Here is a 23434-nt window from a genome sequence, read left to right as displayed (position 1 = left end):
TGTGTGTCTATGTGTGTGTCTGCATGCGTGTGAGACAGACAGACAGTTGGATAGAGAGAGAGAGAGATAGAGAGAGAGAGAGAGAGAGGAGACGGACCCACTGGTTGCCGTCTAGGTTACAGAGACCTGGTAGTCTAATCCACCAAACTACCAGGTGTTAAACAGGGAAGAGACTCAGGGGGTATGCTAATTTGATATAGAGCAGACCTAACCCACTCTATTAAATTAGTCTAAACAGGAACAATTTACATTTGGAAGAAAAACAAAATAAAATTATCTTAAAAGAGAAAAATGTCCTCCTGCGTGCTACCTACACCCCCCCCCCCTAGAATCCCATACTTTAATAAAGACAGCTTCTCCATCCTGGAAGGGGGGTGGGTCAGCCATTTCCATGCCCAGGGACACGTACTAGTCTGTGGCGACCTAAATGCCAGAACCGGACAAGAACCTGACACCCTCAGCACAAAGGGGGACAAACACCTATCTGGAGGTGACAGCATTCCCTCCCCCATAATCCCCCCTAGGCACAACTATGACCACATAACCAACAAAAATCAAATCAAATCAAATTTGTATAAATGATTCGGGAGACAGACTCAGGAATGTAATATTGTTTTTTATTAAGCCCAAATTACTGCATGCAAAGGCACGGGGATGAAGACCACGGGGATAAAGACCACGGGGATGAAGACCACGGGGATGAAGACCATGGGGATGAAGACCACGGGGATGAAGACCACGGGGATGAAGACCACGAGGATGAAGACCACGGGGATGAAGACCACGGGGATGAAGACCACGGGGATGAAGACCACGGGGATGAAGACCACGGGGATGAAGACCACAGGGATGAAGCACGCACCCTTGTGGGGCCCCAGTGTGGAGGATCAGCGAAGTGGAGGTGATGTTTTCTGGGTACAGGAACAATGGTGGCCATCTTGAAGCATGTGGGGACAGCAGACTGGGATAGGGAGAGATTGAACATGCCCATAAACACACCAGCCAGCTGGTCTGCACATGCTCTAAGGACTTGTTTGATTGCCTTGTGGAGTGAATAACTACACTATTTATATTCTGCCATATCATCAGTGGCATTGCCATTGTTAAATGAAGTGGTTTGCCCTTTCAGTTTCGCACAAATGCTACAATCTTTCCACAGTTTCTGGTTAGTGTAGGTTTTAATAGTCACAGTGGGGACTTCATCTTCCTTATGAACTCATTCACCGTATCCGTGTATGCGTCTAGATTATTTTCGCACGCTACCCAGAACATATCCCAGTCCAACATGATCAAATCTGAAGCATGGATTCTGATTTATCAGACCAGCATTGAATAGTACGAAGCACGGGCACTTCCTGTTTGAGTGTCTGCCTATAGGACGGGTGGAGCAAGATGGAATCGTGATCAGATTTGCCGAAAGGAGGGCGGGGGAGGGCCTTGTAAGTTTGAAAAGCAATGGTGGAGAGTCTTGGTAGCGCTAGTAGGACAGTCAATATGTTGACAGAATTTTGGCAGCCTCAGATTTGCTTTGTTAAAATCCCCAGCTACAATAAATACATCCTCAGGATATGTTGTTTCCAGTTCACATAAAGTCCAGGGAGGTTCTTTTGGCTTGAGGTGGGATGTAAAAGGCCGTGGCGATGACGGAGGAGAATTTTCTTGGGAGATAACATGGTCGGCATTTAATTGTGAGGTCGGGTGAACAAATTGACTTGAGTTCCTGTATGATCCTAGAATTACACCACTAATCATGAAGCACACACCCCCGCCATTCTACTTAGAGATATTTATTCCTGTCTGCGCGATGTATTGCGAATCCTGAATTACTGACTCCGACAGAGTATCCTGAGGGATCCGTTAAACAAAGTATGTTACAGGACCCGATGTCTGAAATCCTTTTAATCAACTTTATTATCTAAAGACTGAACATTAGTGTGTTCAAACCAGAGATCAAACCAGAGGTCAAACCAGCAGGTCACCTCGAGTGCCTCTCCTCTGCCGGCGACGTTTTGGGTCGGCCTCTGGAATAAGTTAAATTAATCTGGGAAGATAGTGCTCCAGGGAAGTCATATTCCTAGCCGTAATGCTAGTTGTTCTGCTATGTTACTGTCACTCTAATATCCAATAGTTCTTCACAACACATTTCCTGAGTTAATAACGTATAAAATACTGCAAAGTTTTCTTAGTCACGATACTGCCATCTCCATCGGCACCATCTTGTAAACTAGTTCATCTGATTCAAGTAATAATCAAGGGCTTGATGATTCGTTGACACATTGAATCAGGTGTGCTAGATGTGGAATAGATCAACTACATGGAACGGCTGGGGATCCCCAGGAGAGAGGTTTAAAAACCACTAAGGCAATGTCAAGAGAAGTGTCATAACATGTATTTAGAGTGGCACAACTATGACAACATAACCGACTATGACAACATAACCGACTATGACAACATAACCAACTATGACAACATAACCGACTATGACAACATAACCGACTATGACAACATAACCGACTATGACAACATAACCGACTATGACAACATAACCAACTATGACAACATAACCAACTATGACAACATAACCAACTATGACAACATAACCAACTATGACAACATAACCGACTATGACAACATAACCAACTATGACAACATAACCGACTATGACAACATAACCGACTATGACAACATAACCGACTATGACAACATAACCAACTATGACAACATAACCGACTATGACAACATAACCAACTATGACAACATAACCAACTATGACAACATAACCAACTATGACAACATAGCCAACTATGACAACATAACCAACTATGACAACATAACCGACTATGACAACATAACCAACTACGACAACATAACCAACTATGACAACATAACCAACTATGACAACATAACCAACTATGACAACATAACCAACTACGACAACATAACCAACTATGACAACATAACCAACTATGACAACATAACCGACTATGACAACATAACCAACTATGACAACATAACCAACTATGACAACATAACCAACACAACTCCTGCAGCTCTGTTGCATGCTGGGTATGTACATGTCAATGGCTTCAAGGGGACTCCTATGGTAGGTACACCTATAGCTCACCTCTTGGCAGCAGTACTGTACTGTAGTCTACTTTATCACTGACCTCAACCCAGAGTTTCTTAGAGCGTTCACAGTCAGCCCACTGACTGACCACAGCAAAATCACACTCTACTTGAACAGAGCAATACTCAATCATGAGGCATCAAAGCCGAAGGAACTGAGTAACATTAAGAAATGCTATAGATGGAATGAGAGTCGTGTGGAAATTGATCAAAATTCAATTCCTTCTAGACAATTTCCTGGACAAAACGTTCCATTGGTTTCACTGTAATAGCGAAGGTGGAAACTTGGCACTAGAAAACCTAAAAAAGTATATTTGATCTCTCAACTTCCCTATCAAATCAAATCAAAACATTTCAAGCAGACAACCTAAGAAAAGTAACAAAAATGACAAATGGTTTGATGAGGAATGAAAAAACCTAAGAAAGAAAAACCTATCCAACCAAAAACATAGAGACCCAGAAAACCTGAGCCTACACTTTGTTTTTTTGGGTGAATCACTTAAACAAATACAGAAATACACTACGGACAACTTCCTGGACAAAATGTTCAAAAAGAAGGAACAGCTCTTCAGAAATCAGCTCAATGTAATTCAAGAATCCATAGATTCTAACCACTTCTAGGAAAACTGGAAAACACTAAACAAACAACAACATGGAGAGCTATCTATCCAAAACGGAGATGTATGGATAAACCACTTCTCCAATCTTTTTGGCTCTATAACAAATAACAAACAACAAAAACATATAAAGTTGAAGTCGGAAGTTTTCATGATCAATTACAAATGTTAGAATCAGCTATCAAAGACTACAAGAACCCACTGGATTCTCCAATTAACTTCAACGAACTACATGATCAAATACATGGGAACCATACAGCACCATACGGCACCATACGGCACCATACGGCACCATACGGCACCATACGGCACCATCCGGCACCATACGGCACCATCCGGCACCATACGGCACCATACGGCACCATACGGCACCTAGATCTTCGGCAGAGATTTTGTCAGACCTGGGAAGCAACACAAACACACACAAACATTTCTTTCCACAGGGCCAGGGGGTGAGACAGGGATACAGCTTAAACATACAGTTGAAGTCAGAAGTTTACATAAACTGAGTCATTAACCTGTTGAGTGTAGGGGGCAGTATTTTGATGTTTGGATGAAAAACATACCCAAATGTAACTGCCTATTTCCCAGGCCCAGAATCTATAATATGCATATAATTGTCAGATTAGGATAGAAAACACTCTACAGTTTCCAAAACTGTCAAGATATTGTCTGTGAGTATAACATAACTGATATTGCAGGCGAAAACCTGAGGAAAATCCAACCCGGAAGTGCTGTTTTTCCTGCTCTCTGTTCCATTGCCTGCCTTCGCTCCATTTAAAGGGATATCAACCAGATTCTTTTTCCTATGGCTTCCCCATGGTGTGAACAGTCTTTAGACATAGTTTCAGGCTTACAATCCTGACTGGCAAGGAGGCCTACAAACCTGACTCAGTTACACCAGCTCTGTCAGTAGGAATGGGCCAAAATTCCCCCAACTTATTGTGGGAAGCTTGTGGAAGGCTACCCGAGACATTTCCCTCTCAACTGATCTAGTGACACAACTACCTATTAATTTCTACATCCCTCTCTCGCTTCCTTTTTCCTTCTCTCTCACTCGCTACCCCTGCCTCCATCCCTATCTCTCTCTTCCCCTCTCCTTCTCTCTCTCATTCGCTATCCCTGCCTCCATCCCTATCTCTCTCTTCCCCTCTCCTTCTCTCTCTCATTCGCTATCCCTGCCTCCATCCCTATCTCTCTCTTCCCCTCTCCTTCTTTCTCTCATTCGCTATCCCTGCCTCCATCCCTATCTCTCTCTTCCCCTCTCCTTCTCTCTCTCATTCGCAATCCCTGCCTCCATCCCTATCTCTCTCTTCCCCTCTCCTTCTCTCTCTCATTCGCTATCCCTGCCTCCATCCCTATCTCTCTCTTCCCCTCTCCTTCTCTCTCTCATTCGCTATCCCTGCCTCCATCCCTATCTCTCTCTTCCCCTCTCCTTCTTTCTCTCATTCGCTATCCCTGCCTCCATCCCTATCTCTCTCTTCCCCTCTCCTTCTCTCTCTCATTCGCTATCCCTGCCTCCATCCCTATCTCTCTCTTCCCCTCTCCTTCTTTCTCTCATTCGCAATACCTGCCTCCATCCCTATCTCTCTCTTCCCCTCTCCTTCTTTCTCTCATTCGCAATACCTGCCTCCATCCCTATCTCTCTCTTCCCCTCTCCTTCTCTCTCTCATTCGCTATCCCTGCCTCCATCCCTATCTCTCTCTTCCCCTCTCCTTCTTTCTCTCATTCGCAATACCTGCCTCCATCCCTATCTCTCTCTTCCCCTCTCCTTCTCTCTCTCATTCGCTATCCCTGCCTCCATCCCTATCTCTCTCTTCCCCTCTCCTTCTTTCTCTCATTCGCAATACCTGCCTCCATCCCTATCTCTCTCTTCCCCTCTCCTTCTTTCTCTCATTCGCAATACCTGCCTCCATCCCTATCTCTCTCTTCCCCTCTCCTTCTCTCTCTCATTCGTTATCCCTGCCTCCATCCCTATCTCTCTCTTCCCCTCTCCTTCTTTCTCTCATTCGCAATACCTGCCTCCATCCCTATCTCTCTCTTCCCCTCTCCTTCTTTCTCTCATTCGCAATACCTGCCTCCATCCCTATCTCTCTCTTCCCCTCTCCTTCTCTCTCTCATTCGTTATCCCTGCCTCCATCCCTATCTCTCTCTTCCCCTCTCCTTCTTTCTCTCATTCGCAATACCTGCCTCCATCCCTATCTCTCTCTTCCCCTCTCCTTCTTTCTCTCATTCGCAATACCTGCCTCCATCCCTATCTCTCTCTTCCCCTCTCCTTCTTTCTCTCATTCGCTATCCCTGCCTCCATCCCTATCTCTCTCTTCCCCTCTCCTTCTCTCTCTCATTCGCAATACCTGCCTCCATCCCTATCTCTCTCTTCCCCTCTCCTTCTCTCTCTCATTCGCTATCCCTGCCTCCATCCCTATCTCTCTCTTCCCCTCTCCTTCTCTCTCTCATTCGCTCCATCCCTATCTCTCTCTTCCCCTCTCCTTCTCTCTCTCATTCGCTATCCCTGCCTCCATCCCTATCTCTCTCTTCCCTCTCCTTCTCTCTCTCATTCGCTATCCCTGCCTCCATCCCTATCTCTCTCTTCCCCTCTCCTTCTTTCTCTCATTCGCTATCCCTGCCTCCATCCCTATCTCTCTCTTCCCCTCTCCTTCTTTCTCTCATTCGCTATCCCTGCCTCCATCCCTATCTCTCTCTTCCCCTCTCCTTCTCTCTCTCATTCGCAATACCTGCCTCCATCCCTATCTCTCTCTTCCCCTCTCCTTCTCTCTCTCATTCGCTATCCCTGCCTCCATCCCTATCTCTCTCTTCCCCTCTCCTTCTCTCTCTCATTCGCTATCCCTGCCTCCATCCCTATCTCTCTCTTCCCCTCTCCTTCTCTCTCTCATTCGCTATCCCTGCCTCCATCCCTATCTCTCTCTTCCCCTCTCCTTCTCTCTCTCATTCGCTATCCCTGCCTCCATCCCTATCTCTCTCTTCCCCTCTCCTTCTCTCTCTCATTCGCTATCCCTGCCTCCATCCCTATCTCTCTCTTCCCCTCTCCTTCTCTCTCTCATTCGCTATCCCTGCCTCCATCCCTATCTCTCTCTTCCCCTCTCCTTCTCTCTCTCATTCGCTATCCCTGCCTCCATCCCTATCTCTCTCTTCCCCTCTCCTTCTCTCTCTCATTCGCTATCCCTGCCTCCATCCCTATCTCTCTCTTCCCCTCTCCTTCTTTCTCTCATTCGCTATCCCTGCCTCCATCCCTATCTCTCTCTTCCCCTCTCCTTCTTTCTCTCATTCGCTATCCCTGCCTCCATCCCTATCTCTCTCTTCCCCTCTCCTTCTCTCTCTCATTCGCAATACCTGCCTCCATCCCTATCTCTCTCTTCCCCTCTCCTTCTCTCTCTCATTCGCTATCCCTGCCTCCATCCCTATCTCTCTCTTCCCCTCTCCTTCTCTCTCTCATTCGCTATCCCTGCCTCCATCCCTATCTCTCTCTTCCCCTCTCCTTCTCTCTCTCATTCGCTATCCCTGCCTCCATCCCTATCTCTCTCTTCCCCTCTCCTTCTCTCTCTCATTCGCTATCCCTGCCTCCATCCCTATCTCTCTCTTCCCCTCTCCTTCTCTCTCTCATTCGCTATCCCTGCCTCCATCCCTATCTCTCTCTTCCCCTCTCCTTCTCTCTCTCATTCGCTATCCCTGCCTCCATCCCTATCTCTCTCTTCCCCTCTCCTTCTCTCTCTCATTCGCTATCCCTGCCTCCATCCCTATCTCTCTCTTCCCCTCTCCTTCTCTCTCTCATTCGCTATCCCTGCCTCCATCCCTATCTCTCTCTTCCCCTCTCCTTCTCTCTCTCATTCGCTATCCCTGCCTCCATCCCTATCTCTCTCTTCCCCTCTCCTTCTCTCTCTCATTCGCTATCCCTGCCTCCATCCCTATCTCTCTCTTCCCCTCTCCTTCTCTCTCTCATTCGCTATCCCTGCCTCCATCCCTATCTCTCTCTTCCCCTCTCCTTCTCTCTCTCATTCGCTATCCCTGCCTCCATCCCTATCTCTCTCTTCCCCTCTCCTTCTCTCTCTCATTCGCTATCCCTGCCTCCATCCCTATCTCTCTCTTCCCCTCTCCTTCTCTCTCTCATTCGCTATCCCTGCCTCCATCCCTATCTCTCTCTTCCCCTCTCCTTCTCTCTCTCATTCGCAATACCTGCCTCCATCCCTATCTCTCTCTTCCCCTCTCCTTCTCTCTCTCATTCGTTATCCCTGCCTCCATCCCTATCTCTCTCTTCCCCTCTCCTTCTCTCTCTCATTCGCTATCCCTGCCTCCATCCCTATCTCTCTCTTCCCCTCTCCTTCTCTCTCTCATTCGCTATCCCTGCCTCCATCCCTATCTCTCTCTTCCCCTCTCCTTCTCTCTCTCATTCGCAATACCTGCCTCCATCCCTATCTCTCTCTTCCCCTCTCCTTCTCTCTCTCATTCGCTATCCCTGCCTCCATCCCTATCTCTCTTCCCCTCTCCTTCTCTCTCTCATTCGCTATCCCTGCCTCCATCCCTATCTCTCTCTTCCCCTCTCCTTCTCTCTCTCATTCGCTATCCCTGCCTCCATCCCTATCTCTCTCTTCCCCTCTCCTTCTCTCTCTCATTCGCTATCCCTGCCTCCATCCCTATCTCTCTCTTCCCCTCTCCTTCTCTCTCTCATTCGCTATCCCTGCCTCCATCCCTATCTCTCTCTTCCCCTCTCCTTCTCTCTCTCATTCGCTATCCCTGCCTCCATCCCTATCTCTCTCTTCCCCTCTCCTTCTCTCTCTCATTCGCTATCCCTGCCTCCATCCCTATCTCTCTCTTCCCCTCTCCTTCTCTCTCTCATTCGCTATCCCTGCCTCCATCCCTATCTCTCTCTTCCCCTCTCCTCTCTCTCATTCGCTATCCCTGCCTCCATCCCTATCTCTCTCTTCCCCTCTCCTTCTTTCTCTCATTCGCTATCCCTGCCTCCATCCCTATCTCTCTCTTCCCCTCTCCTTCTTTCTCTCATTCGCTATCCCTGCCTCCATCCCTATCTCTCTCTTCCCCTCTCCTTCTCTCTCTCATTCGCAATACCTGCCTCCATCCCTATCTCTCTCTTCCCCTCTCCTTCTCTCTCTCATTCGCTATCCCTGCCTCCATCCCTATCTCTCTCTTCCCCTCTCCTTCTCTCTCTCATTCGCTATCCCTGCCTCCATCCCTATCTCTCTCTTCCCCTCTCCTTCTCTCTCTCATTCGCTATCCCTGCCTCCATCCCTATCTCTCTCTTCCACTCTCCTTCTCTCTCTCATTCGCTATCCCTGCCTCCATCCCTATCTCTCTCTTCCCCTCTCCTTCTCTCTCTCATTCGCTATCCCTGCCTCCATCCCTATCTCTCTCTTCCCCTCTCCTTCTCTCTCTCATTCGCTATCCCTGCCTCCATCCCTATCTCTCTCTTCCCCTCTCCTTCTCTCTCTCATTCGCTATCCCTGCCTCCATCCCTATCTCTCTCTTCCCCTCTCCTTCTCTCTCTCATTCGCTATCCCTGCCTCCATCCCTATCTCTCTCTTCCCCTCTCCTTCTCTCTCTCATTCGCTATCCCTGCCTCCATCCCTATCTCTCTCTTCCCCTCTCCTTCTCTCTCTCATTCGCTATCCCTGCCTCCATCCCTATCTCTCTCTTCCCCTCTCCTCTCTCTCATTCGCTATCCCTGCCTCCATCCCTATCTCTCTCTTCCCCTCTCCTTCTTTCTCTCATTCGCTATCCCTGCCTCCATCCCTATCTCTCTCTTCCCCTCTCCTTCTTTCTCTCATTCGCTATCCCTGCCTCCATCCCTATCTCTCTCTTCCCCTCTCCTTCTCTCTCTCATTCGCAATACCTGCCTCCATCCCTATCTCTCTCTTCCCCTCTCCTTCTCTCTCTCATTCGCTATCCCTGCCTCCATCCCTATCTCTCTCTTCCCCTCTCCTTCTCTCTCTCATTCGCTATCCCTGCCTCCATCCCTATCTCTCTCTTCCCCTCTCCTTCTCTCTCTCATTCGCTATCCCTGCCTCCATCCCTATCTCTCTCTTCCCCTCTCCTTCTCTCTCTCATTCGCTATCCCTGCCTCCATCCCTATCTCTCTCTTCCCCTCTCCTTCTCTCTCTCATTCGCTATCCCTGCCTCCATCCCTATCTCTCTCTTCCCCTCTCCTTCTCTCTCTCATTCGCTATCCCTGCCTCCATCCCTATCTCTCTCTTCCCCTCTCCTTCTCTCTCTCATTCGCTATCCCTGCCTCCATCCCTATCTCTCTCTTCCCCTCTCCTTCTCTCTCTCATTCGCTATCCCTGCCTCCATCCCTATCTCTCTCTTCCCCTCTCCTTCTCTCTCTCATTCGCTATCCCTGCCTCCATCCCTATCTCTCTCTTCCCCTCTCCTTCTCTCTCTCATTCGCTATCCCTGCCTCCATCCCTATCTCTCTCTTCCCCTCTCCTTCTCTCTCTCATTCGCTATCCCTGCCTCCATCCCTATCTCTCTCTTCCCCTCTCCTTCTCTCTCTCATTCGCTATCCCTGCCTCCATCCCTATCTCTCTCTTCCCCTCTCCTTCTCTCTCTCATTCGCTATCCCTGCCTCCATCCCTATCTCTCTCTTCCCCTCTCCTTCTCTCTCTCATTCGCTATCCCTGCCTCCATCCCTATCTCTCTCTTCCCCTCTCCTTCTCTCTCTCATTCGCTATCCCTGCCTCCATCCCTATCTCTCTCTTCCCCTCTCCTTCTCTCTCTCATTCGCTATCCCTGCCTCCATCCCTATCTCTCTCTTCCCCTCTCCTTCTCTCTCTCATTCGCTATCCCTGCCTCCATCCCTATCTCTCTCTTCCCCTCTCCTTCTCTCTCTCATTCGCTATCCCTGCCTCCATCCCTCTCTTTCTTCCCCTCCATCTACGTCACATCCTCTCCACCTCTCCATCTCTCTCTGTTTCTATTTGTCTCCCTGTCTCTGCCTTCTCCATTCTTCTCGCTCTCTCTCCGTCTGTTTGTCTGTGTTTGTCTCTCTCTCCCTCTCTCCGTCTGTTTGTCTGTGTTTGTCTCTCTCTCCCTCTCTCTGTCTGTGTTTGTCTCTCTCCCTCTCTCTGTCTGTTTGTCTCTCTCTCTGTCAGTGTTTGTCAGTGGTTGTCTCTCTCTCCCTCTCTCTGTCAGTGTTTGTCAGTGGTTGTCTCTCTCTCCCTCTCTCTGTCTGTGTTTGTCTGTCTCTCCCTCTCTCTGTCAGTGTTTGTCAGTGGTTGTCTCTCTCTCCCTCTCTCTGTCTGTGTTTGTCAGTGGTTGTCTCTCTCTCCCCCTCTCTGTCTGTGTTTGTCTCTCTCTCTCTGTCCGTGTTTGTCTCTCCCTCTCTCTGTCTGTGTTTGTCTCTCTCTCTGTCCGTGTTTGTCTCTCTCTCTCTGTCTGTGTTTGTCTCTCTCTCTCTGTCTGTGGTTGTCTCTCTCTCCCTCTCTCTGTCTGTGTTTGTCTCTCTCTCTCTCTGTCCGTGTTTGTCTCTCCCTCTCTCTGTCTGTGTTTGTCTCTCTCTCTCTGTCTGTGTTGGTCTCTCTCTCTCTGTCTGTGTTTGTCTCTCTCTCTCTCTCTCTGTCTGTGTTTGTCTCTCTCTCTGTCCGTGTTTGTCTCTCCCTCTCTCTGTCTGTGTTTGTCTCTTTCTCTCTCTGTCTCTCCCTCTCTCTGTCTGTGTTTGTCTCTCTCTCCCTCTCTCTGTCTGTGTTTGTCTCTCTCTCCCTCTCTCTGTCTATGTTTTTCTCTCTCTCCATCTCTCTGTCCGTCTTTGTCTCTCTCTGTATGTTTGTCTCTCTCTCCCTCTCTCTGTCCGTGTTTGTCTCTCCCTCCCATCTCTCTCTCCATCTCTCTGTCTGTGTTTGTCTCTCTCTACCTCTCTCTGTCTGTGTTTGTCTCTCTCTCTCTCTGTCTGTCTCTCCCTCCCATCTCTCTCTCTCTCTCTGTCGTGTTTATCTCCCTCTCTCTCTCCCTCTCTCTGTCTGTGTTTGTCTCTCTCTCCCTCTCTCTGTCTGTGTTTGTCTCTCTCTCCCTCTCTCTGCCTGTGTTTGTCTCTCTCTCCCTCTCTCTGTCTGTGTTTGTCTCTCTCTCCATCTCTCTGTCTGTGTTTGTCTCTCTCTCTCTCCCTCTCTCTGTCTGTGTTTGTCTCTCTCTCCCTCTCTCTGTCCGTGTTTGTCTCTCTCTCTCTCTGTCTGTCTCTCCCTCCCATCTCTCTCTACCTCTCTCTGTCTGTGTTTGTCTCTCTCTCTCTCTGTTTGTCTCTCCCTCCCATCTCTCTCTCTCTCTCTGTCGTGTTTATCTCCCTCTCTCTCTCCCTCTCTCTGTCTGTGTTTGTCTCTCTCTCCCTCTCTCTGTCTGTGTTTGTCTCCCCTCTCCCTCTCTCTGCCTGTGTTTGTCTCTCTCTCCCTCTCTCTGTCTGTGTTTGTCTCTCTCTCCCTCTCTCTGCCTGTGTTTGTCTCTCTCTCCCTCTCTCTGTCTGTGTTTGTCTCTCTCTCCCTCTCTCTGTCTGTGTTTGTCTCTCTCTCTCTCCCTCTCTCTGTCTGTGTTTGTCTCTCTCTCTCTCCCTCTCTCTGTATGCCCGTGTTTGACTCACCCTCCCATCTCTCTCTCCCCCAAATCTCTTCTTTCTCCATCTCACTCTCGTTCTATCTTTTCTCTTTACTAATCTTTTCTTCGCCCCATCACTCTGTACCGTGATTAGAGTCTGAATAGAGGGATGTCAGGTAATCTGTCTTTCCCCCCTCTCCTCTCCTCTCCGTCTCGCTCACTCCATCTGTGTCTCGTTCCCTTCATCCCTTGGGTCTAAACAACTGGGCCGTGGCTGGGAACAAGACAAACAGACACACACGTATGTTGACACACACACCTCACACACATGGCAGCGTGAACTAAAACACACACACACACACACACAGACACACACACACACACACACACACACACACACACACACACACACACACACACACACACACACACACACACACACACACACACACACACACACACACACACACACACACACACAACAAAACAGAAATAACCTTAAACTCTGGCAGCATATGTACAAATAGACATGAAAACAGACACCGACACACAAATATAAGGACGTTGAACAGTTGGGCGTTGGTCCATTTCTCTAGATGAATGACAGGTTTGTTTACTGGGTGGCAGCCCCATGTGTGTTTTCTGTGTGTGTGTGTGTGTGTGTGTGTGTGTGTGTTCTGTATGTGTGCATACTCTGTGTGTGTGCGTGTTCTGTGTGTGTGTGTGTGTGTTCATGCAAAGCCTGGTTTACACTGACTATCAGTGACATTAAATCAATTAACTACCATTTCACTAGGCTAGATAGATTATAACACTAGATAGCACCAGTCATTATAACACTAGATACATTATAACACTAGATACATTATAACACTAGATACATTATAACACTAGATACATTATAACACTAGATACATTATAACACTAGATACTACCAGTCATTATAACCGAAGATGTTTGGAAAGAGAAAATAGAGAGGTTAGGAAAGAGAGGAGAAGAGATAAGAGGTTAGGAAAGAGAAGAGAGGAGATAAGAGGTTAGGAAAGAGAGGAGAAGAGATAAGAGGTTAGGAAAGAGAAGAGATAGAATGGGATAGGAAAGAGAGGATATAGAAGAGGTGAGGAAAGAGAAGAGAATAGAGAAGAGGTTAGGAAAGAGAAGAGAGAGAAGAGGTTTGGAAAGAGAGGAGAAGAGAGAAGAGATTAGGAAATAGAAGAGAAGAGAGAAGAGGTTAGGAAAGAGAAGAGAGAAGAGGTTAGGAAACAGAAGAGAAGAGAGAAGAGGTTAGGAAAGAGAAGAGAGGAGATAAGAGGTTAGGAAAGAGAGGAGAAGAGAGAAGAGGTTAGGAAAGAGAAGAGATATAATGGGTTAGGAAAGAGAAGAGATAGAATAGGCTAGGAAAGAGAGGAGAGAGAAGAGGTTAGGAAAGAGAGGAGAAGAGAGAAGAGGTTAGGAAAGAGAAGAGAAGAGAGAAGAGGTTAGGAAAGAGAGGAGAAGAGAGAAGAGGTTAGGAAAGAGAAGAGAGGAGATAAGAGGTTAGGAAAGAGAGGAGAAGAGATAAGAGGTTAGGAAAGAGAAGAGATAGAAGAGGTTAGGAAAGAGAAGAGAAGAGAGAAGAGGTTAGGAAAGAGAAGAGATAGAAGAGGTTAGGAAAGAGAAGAGAAGAGATAAGAGGTTAGGAAAGAGAGGAGAAGAGAGAAGAGGTTAGGAAAGAGAAGAGATAGAAGAGGTTAGGAAAGAGAAGAGAAGAGATAAGAGGTTAGGAAAGAGAAGAGAGGAGATAAGAGGTTAGGAAAGAGAGGAGAAGAGAGAAGAGGTTAGGAAAGAGAAGAGATAGAAGAGGTTAGGAAAGAGAAGAGAAGAGATAAGAGGTTAGGAAAGAGAAGAGAGGAGATAAGAGGTTAGGAAAGAGAGGAGAAGAGAGAAGAGGTTAGGAAAGAGAAGAGATATAATGGGTTAGGAAAGAGAGGAGATAAGAGGTTAGGAAAGAGAAGAGAAGAGAGAAGAGGTTAGGAAAGAGAAGAGAAGAGAAGAGAGAAGAGGTTAGGAAAGAGAGGAGATAAGAGGTTAGGAAAGAGAGGAGATAAGAGGTTAGGAAGGAGAAGAGAAGAGAGAAGAGGTTAGGAAAGAGGAGAGATAGAATAGGATAGGAAAGAGAGGAGAAGAGAGAAGAGGTTAGGAAAGAGAGGAGAAGAGAGAAGAGGTTAGGAAAGAGAGGAGAAGAGAGAAGAGGTTAGGAAAGAGAGGAGAAGAGAGAAGAGGTTAGGAAAGAGAAAGAGAAAAGAAGAGGTTAGGAAAGAGAGGAGAAGAGAGAAGAGGTTAGGAAAGAAAAGAAATATAATGGGTTAGGAAAGAGAGGAGATAAGAGGTTAGGAAGGAGAAGAGAAGAGAGAAGAGGTTAGGAAAGAGGAGAGATAGAATAGGATAGGAAAGAGAGGAGAAGAGAGAAGAGGTTAGGAAAGAAAAGAGATATAATGGGTTAGGAAAGAGAGGAGATAAGAGGTTAGGAAGGAGAAGAGAAGAGAGAAGAGGTTAGGAAAGAGCAGAGATAGAATAGGATAGGAAAGAGAGGAGAAGAGAGAAGAGGTTAGGAAAGAGCAGAGATAGAAGAGGTTAGGAAAGAGAGGAGAAGAGAGAAGAGGTTAGGAAAGAGAAGAGAAGAGAGAAGAGGTTAGGAAAGAGAGGAGAAGAGAGAAGAGGTTAGGAAAGAGAGGAGAAGAGATAAGAGGTTAGGAAAGAGAAGAGAGGAGATAAGAGGTTAGGAAAGAGAGGAGAAGAGATAAGAGGTTAGGAAAGAGAAGAGAGGAGATAAGAGGTTAGGAAAGAGAGGAGAAGAGAGAAGAGGTTAGGAAAGAGAAGAGATATAATGGGTTAGGAAAGAGAGGAGATAAGAGGCTAGGAAAGAGAAGAGAGAAGAGGTTAGGAAAGAGAGGAGAAGAGAGAAGAGGTTAGGAAAGAGAAGAGATATAATGGGTTAGGAAAGAGAGGAGATAAGAGGTTAGGAAAGAGAAGAGAGAAGAGATTAGGAAAGAGAGGAGAAGAGAGAAGAGGTTAGGAAAGAGAGGAGAAGAGAGAAGAGGTTAGGAAAGAGAAGAGAGAAGAGGTTAGGAAAGAGAAGAGAGAAGAGGTTAGGAAAGAGAAGAGATAGAAGAGGTTAGGAAAGAGAGGAGAAGAGAGAAGAGGTTAGGAAAGAGAGGAGAAGAGAGAAGAGGTTAGGAAAGAGAAGAGATATAATAGGTTAGGAAAGAGAGGAGATAAGAGGTTAGGAAAGAGAAGAGAAGAGAGAAGAGGTTAGGAAAGAGAGGAGATAGAAGCGGTTAGGAAAGAGAAGAGAAGAGAGAAGAGGTTAGGAAAGAGAGGAGAAGAGAGAAGAGGTTAGGAAAGAGAAGAGATATAATGGGTTAGGAAAGAGAGGAGATAAGAGGTTAGGAAAGAGAAGAGAAGAGAGAAGAGGTTAGGAAAGAGAAGAGAAGAGAAGAGAGAAGAGGTTAGGAAAGAGAGGAGATAAGAGGTTAGGAAAGAGAGGAGATAAGAGGTTAGGAAGGAGAAGAGAAGAGAGAAGAGGTTAGGAAAGAGGAGAGATAGAATAGGATAGGAAAGAGAGGAGAAGAGAGAAGAGGTTAGGAAAGAAAAGAGAAGAGAGAAGAGGTTAGGAAAGAGAAGAGATAAGAGGTTAGGAAAGAGAGGAGAAGAGAGAAGAGGTTAAGAAAGAGAGGAGAAGAGAGAAGAGGTTAGGAAAGAGAGGAGAAGAGAGAAGAGGTTAGGAAAGAGAGGAGAAGAGAGAAGAGGTTAGGAAAGAGAAAAGAGAAAAGAAGAGGTTAGGAAAGAGAGGAGAAGAGAGAAGAGGTTAGGAAAGAGAAGAGAGAAGAGGTTAGGAAAGAGAAGAGATATAATGGGTTAGGAAAGAGAGGAGATAAGAGGTTAGGGAAAGAGAAGAGAGAAGAGAGAAGAGATTAGGAAAGAGAGGAGAAGAGAGAAGAGGTTAGGAAAGAGAGGAGAGAGAGAAGAGGTTAGGAAAGAGAGGAGAAGAGAGAAGAGGTTAGGAAAGAGAGGAGAAGAGAGAAGAGGTTAGGAAAGAGAAGAGATATAATGGGTTAGGAAAGAGAAGAGATAAGAGGTTAGGAAAGAGAAGAGAGGAGATAAGAGGTTAGGAAAGAGAGGAGAAGAGATAAGAGGTTAGGAAAGAGAAGAGAGGAGATAAGAGGTTAGGAAAGAGAGGAGAAGAGAGAAGAGGTTAGGAAAGAGAAGAGATATAATGGGTTAGGAAAGAGAAGAGATAGAATAGGCTAGGAAAGAGAGGAGATAGAAGAGGTGAGGAAAGAGACGAGAATAGAGAAGAGGTTAGGAAAGAGAGGAGATAAGAGGTTAGGAAGGAGAAGAGATAAGACGTTAGGAAGGAGAAGAGAAGAGAGAAGAGGTTAGGAAAGAGGAGAGATAGAATAGGATAGGAAAGAGAGGAGAAGAGAGAAGAGGTTAGGAAAGAGAGGAGAAGAGAGAAGAGGTTAGGAAAGAGAAGAGAAGAGAGAAGAGGTTAGGAAAGAGAGGAGAAGAGATAAGAGGTTAGGAAAGAGAGGAGAAGAGAGAAGAGGTTAGGAAAGAGAGGAGAAGAGAGAAGAGGTTAGGAAAGAGAGGAGAAGAGAGAAGAGGTTAGGAAAGAGAGGAGAAGAGAGAAGAGGTTAGGAAAGAGAAGAGAGGAGATAAGAGGTTAGGAAAGAGAGGAGAAGAGATAAGAGGTTAGGAAAGAGAAGAGATAGAAGAGGTTAGGAAAGAGAAGAGAAGAGAGAAGAGGTTAGGAAAGAGAAGAGAAGAGAGAAGAGGTTAGGAAAGAGAAGAGAGAAGAGATTAGGAAAGAGAAGAGATAGAAGAGGTTAGGAAAGAGAGGGGATAAGAGGTTAGGAAAGAGAAGAGATAGAAGAGGTTAGGAAAGAGAAGAGAAAAGAGAAGAGGTTAGGAAAGAGAAGAGAGGAGATAAGAGGTTAGGAAAGAGAAGAGAGGAGATAAGAGGTTAGGAAGGAGAAGAGAAGAGAGAAGAGGTTAGGAAAGAGGAGAGATAGAATAGGATAGGAAAGAGAGGAGAAGAGAGAAGAGGTTAGGAAAGAGAGGAGAAGAGAGAAGAGGTTAGGAAAGAAAAGAGAAGAGAGAAGAGGTTAGGAAAGAGAAGAGATAAGAGGTTAGGAAAGAGAGGAGAAGAGAGAAGAGGTTAGGAAAGAGAGGAGAAGAGATAAGAGGTTAGGAAAGAGAAGAGAGGAGATAAGAGGTTAGGAAAGAGAGGAGAAGAGATAAGAGGTTAGGAAAGAGAAGAGATAGAATGGGATAGGAAAGAGAGGAGAAGAGAGAAGAGGTTAGGAAAGAGAAGAGATAGAATGGGATAGGAAAGAGAGGAGAGAGGAGGTTAGGAAAGAGAGGAGAAGAGAGAAGAGGTTAGGAAAGAGAAGAGAAGAGAGAATAGGCTAGGAAAGAGAGGAGATAGAAGAGGTGAGGAAAGAGACGAGAATAGAGAAGAGGTTAGGAAAGAGAGGAGATAAGAGGTTAGGAAGGAGAAGAGATAAGACGTTAGGAAGGAGAAGAGAAGAGAGAAGAGGTTAGGAAAGAGGAGAGAAAAGAGAAGAGATGTTAGGAAAGAGAAGATATCACTATCATTATATCACTCTTTCACTATATCACTCTATTTCTCTATCCCTCTATCAGTCTATCACTATTTAACTCTATTACTCCATCACTCTATCACTGTATTACATTATTACTCACTATCACTATCACTATCATTCTTTCACTCTATCACTATCATTCTATCACTATCAGTCTATCACTATCATTCTATCACTATCATTCTATCACTCTATCACTATCATTCTATCACTCTATCACTATCATTCTATCACTATCATTCTATCACTCTATCACTATCATTCTTTCACTATCATTCTATCACTCTATCACTATCATTCTTTCACTTTATCAATGCCATTCTATCACTCCATCACTATCATTCTATCACTATCATTCTATCACTCCATCACTATCACTATCACTATCATTCTATCACTATCAATCTATCACTCCATCACTATCATTCTATTACTATCACTATCATTTTATCACTATCAATCTATCACTCCATCACTATCATTCTATTACTATCACTATCATTTTATCACTATCATTCTATCACTATATCACTCTATTACATTACCACTCTATTGCATTACCACTCTATCACTCTATCACAATCATTCTATCACTCTATCACTATCATTCTATCACTATCATTCTATCACACTATCACTATCACTCTCACGCTATCACTATATCACTCTATTACACTCTACCACTCCATTACATGACCACTCTATCACTATCATTCTATCACTATCACTCTATCACTCTATCACTATCATTCTATCACTATATCACTCCATTACATGACCACTTTATTACATTATCACTCTATTACATTACCCCTCTTTCACTATATTACATGACCACTTTATCACTATATTACATGATCACTAATACTCTATTACATTACCACTATATTACATTACCACTCTATTATATTGCCACTCTATTACATTACCACTCTATCACTATATTACATTATCACTACTACTCAATTACATTACCAATATATTACATTACCACTCTACTACATTACCACTATATCACTATATTACATTACCACTCTATTACATTACCAATATATCACTATATTACATTATCACTAATACTCTATTACATTACCGCTATATTACATTACCACTGTATTACATTACCACTATATTACATTACCACTATATCACATTGTCACTAATACTATATTACATTACCACTCTATTACATTACCACTATATCACATTCCCACTCTATCACTATATCACATTACCACTATATTACATTACCACTCTATTACATTACCACTATATTACATTACCACTATATTACATTACCACTCTATTACATTACCACTATATTACATTACCACTATATTACATAACCACTATATTACATTACCACTATTTTACATTACCACTATATCACTATAATACATTACCACTATAATACATTACCACTCTATTACATTACCACTCTATCACTATATTACATTACCACTATATTACATTACCACTCTATTACATTGCCACTATATCACATTACCACTCTATCACATTGCCACTATATTACATTACCACTCTAATACATTACCACTATATTACATTATCACTCTATCACTATCATTCTATCACTATATCACTATCATTATATCACTATATCACTATCATTCTATCACTCTATCACTGTCATACTATCACTATATTACATTACCACTCCATTACATTACCACTCTATAACTCTATCACAATCATTCTGTCACTATATCACTCTATTACATTCTACCACTCTTTACATTCTACGACTCTTTACATTCTACCACTCTATTACATTACCACTCTATTACATTACCACTCCATTACATTACCACTCTATCACTATCACTTTATCATTCTATCACTATCGTTCTATCACTATCATTCTATCACTTTATTACATTCTATCACTCTATTACATTACCACTATATCACATTACCACTATATCACTCCATCACATTACCACTCTATCACTATATTACATTATCACTCTATCACTATATTAAATTATCACTCCTATCACATTACCACTACATTACATTACCACTCCATCACATTACCACTCTATCACATTTCCACTATATCAGTCTATCATTCTAGAAATGTATCATTGTATCGATCTATCACTTGCTTAGGGGACTCTTCTCCAAGTTAATTTCTAAGTAGGTGAGGTTGTTGTGGAATTTAACTGCTCTTCAGCATTTTGATAATTAGCGGGTATCGGCCTAATTCTGCTCTGTACGCATTATTTGGTGTTTTACATCGTACACTGAGGAACTTTTTTAGCAGAATTCTGCATGCAGAGTCTCATTTTGGTTTTTGTCCCATTTTGTGAAGTCTTGGTTGGTGAGCGGACCCCAGACCTCACAACCATAAAGGGCAATGGGCTCTATAACTGATTCAAGTAATTTTAGCCAGATCCTAATTGGTATGTTGAAATTTATGTTCCTTTTGATGGCATAGAATGCCCTTCTTGCCTTGTCTCTCAGCTCGTTCACATCTTTGTGGAAGTTACCTGTGGCGCTGATGTTTAGGCCAAGGTATGTATAGTTTTTTGTGTGCTCTAGGGCAACAGTGTCTAGATGGAATGTATATTTGTGGTCCTGGTGACTGGACCTTTTTTGGAACACCATTATTTTGGTCTTACTGAGATGGGCCCAGGTCTGGCAGAATCTGTGCATAAGATCTAGGTGCTGCTGTAGGCCCTCCTTGGTTGGGGACAGAAGCACCAGATCATCAGCAAACAGTAGAAATTTGACTTCAGATTCTAGTAGGGTGAGGCCTGGTGCTGCAGACTGTTCTAGTGCCCTCACCAATTCGTTGATATATTTGTTCATGAGGGTGGGGCTTAAGCTGCATCCCTGTCTCACCCCCCAACTCTGTGGAAAGAAATTTGTTTTTTCGCCAATTTTAACCACACACTTGTTGTTTGTGTACCTGAATTTCATAATATTGTATGTTTTTCCCCCAACACCACTTTCCATCAATTTGTATGGCAGACCCTCATTCCAAACGGAGTCGGAAGCTTTTTAGAAATTAACAAAGCGTCAGAAGACTTTGCATTTGTTTCGGTTTGTTTGTCAACTAGTGTGTGCAGGGTGAATACGTGGTCTGTCATACGGTAATTTGGTAAAAAGCCAATTTGACATTTGCTCAGTGCATTGTTTTCACAGAGGAAATGTACAATTCTGCTGTTAATGATAATGCAGAGAATTTTCCCAAGGTTGCTGTTGATGCATATACCACTGTATTTATTGAGTTAAAATGTGTCTCCACTTTTGTGGATTGGGGTGATCAGTCCTTGGTTCCAAATATTGGGGAAGATGCCAGAGCTGAGGATGATGTTTAACCTCTCTAGGATAAGGGACGCTAGCGTCTCACTTGGCCAAAAGCCAGGGAAAATGCAGCGCGTCAAATTCAAATATTCAAATAAAATTATATAAAAATTAAACTTTCATTAAATCACACATGTATCATACTCAATTAAAGCTACACTCGTTGTGAATCCAGCCAACATGTCAGATTTCAAAAAGGCTTTTCGGCGAAAGCATTAGAAAGCATTAGAAACTATTATCTGATGATAGCACAACAGTAAACAAAGAAAAACAAAGAGAGTAGCATATTTCAACCCTGCAGGCGCTACACAAAACGCAGAAATAAAATATAAAACATGCCTTACCTTTGATGAGCTTCTTTTGTTGGCACTCCAATATGTCCCATAAACATCACAATTGGTCCTTTTGTTCGATTAATTCCGTCCATATATATCCAAAATGTCAATTTATTTGGCGCTTTTGATCCATAAAAAAACAGCTTCCAATTTGCGCAACGTGACTACAAAATATCTCAAAAGTTACCTGTAAACTTTGCCAAAACATTTCAAACTACATTTCAAACTACTTTTTGTAATACAACTTTAGGTATTTTTAAACATTAATAATCAATCAAATTGAAGACGGTTCTATCTGTGTTAAATACAGGAAGACAACAAACCAACGCTACTTGTCAAGTCTTTTCAAGTCTTGCGCAACTCTCAACAGTGTTACCCGGTTCCTCGATGGCTTCTTCATTGAAAAAAGGAATAACCTCAACCAAATTCCAAAGACTGGTGACATCCAGTGGAAGCGGTAGGAACTGAAAACAAGTTCCTAAGAAATATCGTTTCCCAATGAGAACTCACTGAACAGACAGAGACCTAAAAACAAAAATCTGAACGGTTAGCTCTCAGGGTTTTTCCTGCTACATAAGTTCTGTTATACTCACAGACATGATTCAAACAGTTTTAGAAACGTCAGCGTGTTTTCTACTAATAATATGCATATCTTATATAACTTGGCATGAGTAGCAGGAAGTTGAAATTGGGCACGCTATTCATCCAAAAGTGAAAATGCTGCCCCCTATACCTTAAGAAGTTAAGAGATTAAGTATACCCAATTGTAGTTTGCGGACTGTATATTTTATTTCTTCATTGAGGATACCATCAACACCACAGGCCTTTTTGGGTTGGAGGGTTTGTATTTTGTCCTGTAGTTCATTGAAGGTAATTGGAGAATCCAGTGGGTTCTGGTAGTCGGAGATAGTTCTAAGATTTGTAATTGATCATCTATATGTTTTTGCTGTATGGTTGTGTGTTACAGAGCCAAACAGATCGGAGTAGTGTTTTATAGATAGATACCTCTGTAACAATGTGTTTTTGCTATATGGTTGTGTGTTACAGAGCCAAACAGATCGGAGTAGTGTTTTATAGATAGATACCTCTGTAACAATGTGTTTTTGCTGTATGTTGTGTGTTACAGAGCCAAACAGATCGGAGTAGTGTTTTATAGATAGATACCTCTGTAACAATGTGTTTTTGCTGTATGTTGTGTGTTACAGAGCCAAACAGATCAGAGTAGTGTTTTATAGATAGATACCTCTGTAACAATGTGTTTTTGCTATATGGTTGTGTGTTACAGAGCCAAACAGATCGGAGTAGTGTTTTATAGATAGATACCTCTGTAACAATGTGTTTTTGCTATATGGTTGTGTGTTACAGAGCCAAACAGATCGGAGTAGTGTTTTATAGATCGATAACTCTGTGTGCTGAGAGACGGGAAGTGAATTCATTTCATAAATGTATGAAAACATAATATAAAACAAGAAACACGAACAACGACATGATACAGGAACAGGAACAATGACGCCTGGCGAAGAAACCAAAGGGACATAGAAAGGTAACCAAGGAGACGATGGAGTCCAGGTGAGTGTCATTGTGTGCGTAATGCTGGTGACAGCCAGGATGGCAATCCCGGGGATCAGGAGTGGACCGGTCACCTCTGCTAAGGCGTGGGAGACGACTGAGAGCGCCGGAGAGAGAGCATACGTGACAGTACCGCCCTCCCCGGCTCGCTCGGCTCCAGCCGCAGGACGCCAACCACAGGGACGATCCCGGGGATCAGGAGTGGACCAGAAACCTGACGAAACCGGCTGAGGAGTGAGAGCCTGATGAGCCGGCT

At 44.1% G+C, this 23434-nt stretch overlaps 1 protein-coding gene across 1 annotated transcript in view; it reads right to left on the bottom strand.

Moving 5' to 3' along the window:
- Positions 1–23434, bottom strand: part of LOC112240916 (pyruvate carboxylase, mitochondrial-like) — a 492742-nt gene that overhangs the window by 182083 nt on the left and 287225 nt on the right. The gene's annotated exons all lie outside the window — the stretch shown is intronic.

The sequence above is a fragment of the Oncorhynchus tshawytscha genome, linkage group LG10 (assembly GCF_018296145.1).
Source record: "Oncorhynchus tshawytscha isolate Ot180627B linkage group LG10, Otsh_v2.0, whole genome shotgun sequence".
NCBI lineage: Eukaryota > Metazoa > Chordata > Actinopteri > Salmoniformes > Salmonidae > Oncorhynchus > Oncorhynchus tshawytscha.
Note: the sequence above shows the minus strand (reverse complement) of the source record. Positions and strands in the feature narration are given on the sequence as shown.